The sequence below is a fragment of the Anoplophora glabripennis genome, unplaced genomic scaffold, assembly GCF_000390285.2.
Source record: "Anoplophora glabripennis isolate ALB-LARVAE unplaced genomic scaffold, Agla_2.0 scaffold1215, whole genome shotgun sequence".
Classification (NCBI taxonomy): Eukaryota; Metazoa; Arthropoda; class Insecta; order Coleoptera; family Cerambycidae; genus Anoplophora; species Anoplophora glabripennis.
The window spans coordinates 1-6,833 of record NW_019417291.1 but is presented as its reverse complement, the minus strand read 5'-3'; positions in this window follow the sequence as shown (position 1 = coordinate 6,833).

Here is a 6,833-nt window from a genome sequence, read left to right as displayed (position 1 = left end):
GCTCTTGTGCATACACAAATTATCGGAATTTAATCGGACTTTTTTCATTTTATAGACTTATTTAATACCTACCTTTTTTTGTATAAACTTTTTTTCGCTATGAATAATAGCTTTTTTACGTGAGTCAAAAAACCACTTTTCCATAACTTTGACCACTGTTAAAACAAAGTTTCCCAACTAGGCCTGAGTTGATTTTTTGATATTTTATTTATAACAGGTTTCCGAACAATATTCCGCAGAGAAAATTCTAATAGTTTTTTTCCCGAAACAGGCTCTTTCATGTCTATAATGACTGGGCTATATTCCCTTATTGACATTTTTACTGTCACTTTTTGTTTTCAATTTCAATTCTTCATCCACTGATCGCCACTGATCACTAGTGTCAAGTACAAAATCTTCCTCTAAGATATTGGAAATTGGATAAGTGCACTTATTTTCTAATTTCCAAAAAATGTGTTTTCAATGTTATTTAGTAAACAAACCATTTTCAAGTTATTTTTGTGTAATTTAAAAGATTGTTGAATAAGTGAAACTCCGCGATTAGAATTATGTCTATATTATTTTTGTCGACGGCCACGCAACATATTAAAGCAAATAGCTCGCGTAATTTCTTAGTACGACGCCTTACAATAGTTTTGCCGAGACAAAGTTCGTACTTATTTAAATCGTTTAAATAATTACGTCGCCCGCACATTCTTTGAAAGTATCAAACAATAATTGCCCGTCTCCAGTTCGCAAGTTTCCAAAAGACGTTGCTCGTCGTACATGAGCAAGAAAACTACTTAAAAAGTATTTCTCTGATTGATCGGCAGAGCGACCTACCGCGATAGTACCGATCATTTTAGCAATTTGTTTCCTGATCATCCAACGACCTACTTTCCCATCGCAGGTATGATATTCAGGTATCTTAACATATTTGTATTGTCGAGCTTCCAAAGAGCATTGTTTCAACGCGAACCATGCTTCCAGTTTCGAAGGTACACGTGAACGGTGTTCGACGTATTCAGTATCATCATTTAACTCATCATAAAGGAAGATATTCTCTCCCGGTAAATGAACAGATAAAACTAAGACTGCCTGAAATCTGTCACTCATCCTAAATTCCATCAGTCGCCAGGTGGTTTCCATGGAACTGACGCAACGGCTTTCAAGGTATTTTTTAATTTCATCAATTTGAGTTGAGCGAGTCGTCGGTATCCTGTAGGANAATGAAATAAATCACGAGACACTTAAAAAATTTCTCGAGACAAAATTTACTACTGCACTGAGTATCAAATATTTATAATTTTTGAATTTTTTTAAATTAAGTTAAAATAAATATGAGTGACCTTTAGAAATTAAAATATCGATTTGAAATTTTCAGAATAGAGATTTTTTTCAACCTCGAAAATGTTAAAATAACGAAAAAAAAATTTAAAAAGATTCGGTTTGTGACTATTTTGGAAATTTTAAAAAATCTTGAGCGACCTCTAAAAAAATTTTTTTTTAACTAATTTTTTGAGGGGGCTCTTAAAACATGATATAACTAGCATATTTTCACAAGAGACACGAAAAAAATATTTGTTTTCTTTGGGTCACCCTAATCCACATATACAGGGTGGTCCGAATTTTATGCAGGAAACTTCGAGAGCAGATAGATCTTTTTAAAATAGTAGGTGTTTGCCTTATAAACATAAGTCTGGAACGGCCTCGTTTTAGAGATACAGTGTGTTGAAGTTGTTAAAAAATATATATTTTTTGTTTATATCTCCGGAATCCATCGACCGATTTCAATAAAATTTAGTACAGATAATGTATGATAGTAAGCCTTGTATTCCCTAAAATATGAGCTCTAAATATTCAACCAGTGGTGTACAACTTGACAGGGTCACTCCTTTTTTTATAAAAAAAAACTTACGCCACTGTTTTTTTACAAGCTATTGTAACCAATTTATATTCTAATGCACAAAATACATAAAAAAGGTAACTTGAATTTTTTCCCTAAAGTTCATCGTTCTCAAGTTATTCATCCCAATACAATCCCCTTGTGGCAGACACTTCTAACCATAATATTACAAGAATATTTATGTTTATGCTTAAAAGTAAGTGCAATTTGTAAGTAAGCACATCAACAACATTTTCACGCTCATCGCTTTCATCTTTTTGGATTAAAACAATATTTGGAAAATCACGACAAAGGAATGAAAGGCACAGAAATGAAATTTTAAAAGTATTTGACGGCGATCCTCGGCTAAGTACACGAAGAATGTCTCGACAACGTGGAGTAAATCGAAAATTTGAAAAGTTCTACGTAAGGATGGCAGGAGACGCATGAATTTTTATCAGTGGTTGTTTGAATTCTTACTAGAAATACTTTGGACTGATGAGGCTACGTTCACAAGACGAGGGGTAGTGAATTTTCACAATCTGGATATTTGGTCACAAAAAATCCTCATGAAATTCGAAGTCTTTTCTAAACTTTATAGAAAACCATCTATTTGAATTATTAGAGGATGTTTCATTAAATATACGACAAAATAGCTGGATACAAATGGATGGTGCTCCTGCGCATTTTAGGAAAATAATATAAGAATGGCTTAATGAAAATTATATGAGATGATGGATGATGATGGATGTGGTAGAAGACCAAATGCCAATGTCAACCAGAATGGTGCAGAGGGTCCAGTGTCTTGGCCAGTCAGATCGCCAGATCTAAACTACCTGGACTTCTATGTTTGGGATAACCTACCTGAAAAGTTTACTGTATTCTAATAGTTACTAGACCACAACTACTACAGCGAATAGAAGACGGGTGTAATGAATTAAGAGAAAACCATCACATGATATTAGCTTCAATTAGTTCCATTAATAGAAAATGTCAGAAATGTGTCAATGTGGGTGGTTCGCATTTTAAACAATTGCTGTAAATACGTAACGTTAATTATGTTTCTTGTTTAGTTGTTGCTTGGTAAATGTATTTTTATTATTATTTTGATTTACATTGTTCTTATTGGTAAATATTGTGGGTTAAGCCTTCAGGGGAAACTAAAACACACCAGGAACACTGCCTCACAAGTGATGTGGAAAGAATTTTGTTGATGTGCTTAAAAATTGCACTTACTTTTAAACATAAGCATAAATATTTTTGTAATATTATGATTTGAAGTGTCTGCCACAAGGGGATTGTATTTGTATGAATAACTTGAAAATGGTGAACCTTAGGGAAAAAAATCAAGTTACCTTTTTTACGTATTTAGTGCATTAGAATATAAATCCGTTATAATAACTTGAAATTTTTTTTTATAAAAAGGGGGTGACCCTTGTCCAGTTGTACACCATTGGTTAAATCTTTAGAGCACATATTTTAGGGAATGCAAGGCTTACTATCGTACATTATTTGTACCAAATTTTATTGAGATAGGTTAATAGATTCCTGAGATATAAACAAAATATATTTTTTTTAACAACTTCAACACCCTGTATCTCTAAAACGAGGCCGTTCCAGACCTATGTTTATAAGGCAAACTCCTATTATTTTAAAGAGATCTATCTGTCCTCGAAGTTTCCTGCATAAAATTGTGGTTGAAATTAGTAGTCCAAAATAATGTTCTAAGTGCACTCAGTGGCTGATTAAAGGTCCAGAGCGCCCTAGGCAATCACTTTATCGGCGCCCCTGTACCGGCCATAAGTGGCCATCATAATACTATAAATTTTAACTAGTTGTTTTTGCAATTACGATGACGGTGTAGATTGTGTAAAAGCTTAAATAATTTATTATTATTAATAAATTAAAAAAATAAGTTTTGAATTATTTATTGAAAAAATTATAAGTAAGTAGTAAGAGAATAACAAACACAATTTAAAAAATTAAAAATTTCTGCGTCTACATTTTTGTTTCGCGAAATTGTCAATAACATCGTCGTAGTTTAAAGACAGCAATAAGGTAGATTCAATGTTTAGTATTGCTAACGAATTTAATCTCTTATCTGTCATGGTTGAGCGAAGATAGTTTTTCACTCTCTTTAGGCAGGAAAAACTCCGCTCCCCACTGCAATTACTGACTGCCGTCGATACGCACATTCTTAAGGCTATGTCAATGTTGGGGTAAATTGTTTCAAGCTCTTTATTTCTCAGAAGCTGTAATACCGCGTTCGTTGTTCGGGGCAGTTCTCCGTCTCGAGCTATCGTTGTTAAATAAGAACGTAGATGGATACATTCGTCAACAAAGCATTTTTCTAAATCATTAAAATACATTGTTACCAACTTACTTGCTCTATTTTGAACTTCTTCGGTGTTTAAATTTGTCAAATTGCATAAAAATGAAAATTTATTGCAAAAATTATTGTACGCTTTTCGTCTCTTTTCAAGTTCAACGACAATTCGGTCTATAATTCCTAGATATACTGTTACTCGGAATGTTTCCCGACCCGATAATGAAGAAGTTATATCTTCAGCAGATTCATCTGCTGTGAGCTTTCTCTTCCGTATCCTCTTTGTGTCCTTTTCATATTCTTTTACTAATGACAGTACCAAGGCTTGCTGTTCATATTTATCAAAATTTCCCCTTTCTGTAGAAATTATGTGAATTATACTGTCATACAATTGAACAACAGTACAAATATCAATATCAACGGATTGCAATTTTTTGTTGCTTTTGTTCATGTGAACCAAAATAAAACTCCAAAACACGGTCATGAAGGCAGTTTCTAGCCGTTCTAATTTGAACCTTATACCTTTAGCTTCACATACAGTAGAACGTTTTTGCGCAGGATTGCTTTCGATAGCAATCAAAGCATCGTGAATTTCTGAAAATGACTCTTTTAAGCTTTTACAAGCATCTGCTCGAGCTGACCAGCGTGTGTCAGATGGATTTTTGACAGTAGGTTTATTTTTCTTATCATTACCTAGACGTATTTGTGGTTGTAGAGTTTCCCATCTTTGAGTTGAAGCTGTAAAAAATGTGTAAATTTCTTGAAGGAGACCAAAGAACCAACAAGCTTCTTGAACGCATTCAGCGGCACATTCACCCACTAGGTTCAGTGAATGTGCGGAGCAGGGTATATAATCTGCTAGGGGACATAGTTCTTTTGTTTTCGCCTGTAATCCATTGTATATGCCAGACATATTTGCAGCGTTATCATACGACTGGCCTCTACAGTCTAATATATTAATTTCAAACATGTCTAATGTTTTAATTATAGTATCTGCCATGTCTTGTGATTTGTGGCCGACGTGTGCGATAAACTTCAGAAAACGTTCAACGGGCGTACCATCGGCTTTAACATACCGGATCACGAGAGTTAATTGGTCAATGTGGGAAATATCTGGTGTTGAATCCACTATCATTGAATAATATTTTGATATCTTGATTTCATCTTTTATTTGTGTTAAAATTTTGTTTGCCATCAACTCAATAAATTCGTCACATATTGTAGAACTCAAGTAATTGGTACATCCCTTTCCCTTGCCGCCATATTGAGCAATATGTTTACTTAAAAACGGATCAAACTCCGCTATGAGTTCCAGCGTCATTAAATAATTTCCGTTATGAAGAGACCCAAGTTTTTCTTCATGTCCCCTAAAAGATAATCCACGTGATGCTAAAGACTTTACAGTCGCAACCACTCGTTTCAAAACTTCACGCCAATAAGTTAGCTCTTCTTGAAATTGAGCGACGAGCTCATGATCGACACGACCGACGATGTCAGATCTACGTTGCAAAGCCAAAACACATGTTTTATGTTCACATGAGTTTTCGTGGCTTTCTAATCTAATCGACGCGTTCTTCCAATCATTGAAACCTACATCTTGTTTTCCAAAGCTAGTTCCACCACCGAATAATAAACAAGGTCCACAAAAAACTTTCCCTGTGCTTGGAGAGTAAATAAGCCATTTTCTTGGACGTTTTTCTCTATTTAACAATTTCCGTTCAAACATTGTTTTTGTCAAAAAACGTGAGACTTTATCTTCATATATTCTCTTACTCAATGAAAAATCTACGTTTATATTTTGATTGAAACCATTTAGTGCAATATATTCTTGTGTTTCGTTATTGATACTCCACTTGGCTGGGTCACAATCCACGATAATTATTGTATTTTGCGACTGCTGCACAACATCTACTGCTGACGAAGTAGACGGCGTGGGCACGAACAAATCTTGTGGCTGTATAGAACTAGTAGGAGTTTCGCATTGAACAGGGTCGGTAGCAGACACACTGTGAATAATAATTGCGTTAGACAATTCCGAATCATCACTTTTTGGTTTTGAAAAAAATGTCTCAATATTTTTCGTGTGCTTTATTACATTTTGAAGTCTTTCTTCTTTTTCTTTAGCCTTCCTTTTATATGATGCACCACTAGGTTTTTTTTCAATTCACTCATTCTTTGAGAAATACTCTAAAAGGTAATGGATACACACAAATACCACAGAGAGAACGTAAACAATAGAAGCGCGCGTAACTGACTGACGACAACAAAGCTTAGTTGCCGCCCCCGCGCTAGCCGCGCCTCTACCCCGCCCGACGCTCGAGAATGACGCGACGACGCAACAAACGCGCAATATTGCATAATACGAGTATATCGATGCTTGTGCAATATAATCTATTATAGATTTAGATTATAGATCAGCATTTAGTTCTTAATCGTCAATATGTTATTTTCTTTATTTATTTTAAAATTCTGAGCTCGCGCGCCCCTTGTAACTACACGCCCCTAGGCACGTGCCTAGTTTGCCTTACGGATAATCCGCCTCTGAGTGCACTTGACACATAAGTTGTAGAAACCTATATATAAGAGATACTTATTCCTTTTGAAAGATGGCGCTACGAAGATAATATATACAGTTTTCACTTA